We start from the raw sequence: 1425 nt of genomic DNA on the forward strand, positions 1-1425 counted from the left end.
TTCTCACTGAATTTTAGGATGAATTCCCAAGAGTGGAATGTCTAGACCTAACGAGGTGAACATTTTAAATAATCTTGAAACGTACTCCTTGTGTGGATGGAAAAAGCACAGTTCTCACCTCAAAAAGACTAAGAGTTTATTCTGGACCCAATTATGAATGACCATGGCCTGAAAACAAAGACTCAGGCTATCCCACATACCAAGTCCCAACGTGACAACTATTTCATGAAGTTTCTATAGTCACAGGAGAAGATGGTCATACATCAAGCTATTTTCTAAATACAAGTAAAGCAGTTTAAAAAGACGGGCAAATTTGGGGGCTCCTCACCCAGTCGGGTTGCTGACTTTTTCCAGGAGAAGCAAGAATTTTAGCACAGTTAGTGCATGCTTAAGGCCCTACCCCTTTCTAGCTATAAATCTGTTAATTTTTTTTTTTTTTTTTTAGGAATCTCACCAGAAACCCCACTTAGGAAAATTGCTAACCCCCTTGAGCAACCCAGCTAGCTGCTCTTGGTTTCAATTTATCAGATTATAATTCCATCCAGACATCTTTAAGCCACTTTGTATATCTCGATTATCAAAAGAAAAATTTAACAACCTTTGACAATAACTTTTTTTTTTTTGGTTTTTTGAGACAGGGTTTCTCTGTGTAGCTTTGTGCCTGTCCTGAAACTCACTCTGTAGCCCAGGCTGGCCTTGAACTCACAGAGATCCGTCTGGCTCTGGCTCCCGAGTGCTGGGATTAAAGACCTGCGCCACCACCGCCCGGCGACGATAACTTATGAGAGCCACTAAAATGGTACATATCCACAGTAGCCTCAACTCACTGTGAATTAAGGCTGGGCAGTGGGTAGGTGAGTAGGGGCCTAGGGTCCTCGGGACCCTCCTTTAACTACTCACCTGGTCGTGGGCATTGGGAGAGACCACCTATTGCATGCACAGAATAATAATAAGAATTTAAGTACAAAATCAAAACCAGATTAAACAAAAGCCAGGGGCGGGGGGAAGCGTTCTCCCATTGGCAGCAATTTCTAAATGAAAATGCAATAATACAAAGCGTGCAACTCTCTGCCAGAGATGTGCTCCAAGCAGCTCCTCCTAACCCCAGGGAGGACGTCTGGAGGCTGCCACTCCAGCACCGGCGACAAGGCCGCTGCACACTGCGACAGTGCACGTTTTCCCCCTTCACAAAAGGAATCAGCCTGATGGAGGAGAAAAGAAAACCGATTATTCGTCAGCCATGCGCAATCAGCACTGTTTCTAAACTTCGCAGTCTGGAGAACCGGCAGGTGACAAAACCAGGAGCACCCACAACCGCGACCGCGTCCCTTCGGGCCTGACGAAAGGGCGCATGCGTCGTGCCCGTTCCAGGGGCCCAACCCCGCCTTCCAGGGGCGAACTGCGCAGGCGCACGCGCAGGCGTCC

Source organism: Peromyscus californicus, unplaced genomic scaffold (assembly GCF_007827085.1).
Source record: "Peromyscus californicus insignis strain IS unplaced genomic scaffold, ASM782708v3 Scaffold_6__1_contigs__length_162567912, whole genome shotgun sequence".
NCBI lineage: Eukaryota > Metazoa > Chordata > Mammalia > Rodentia > Cricetidae > Peromyscus > Peromyscus californicus.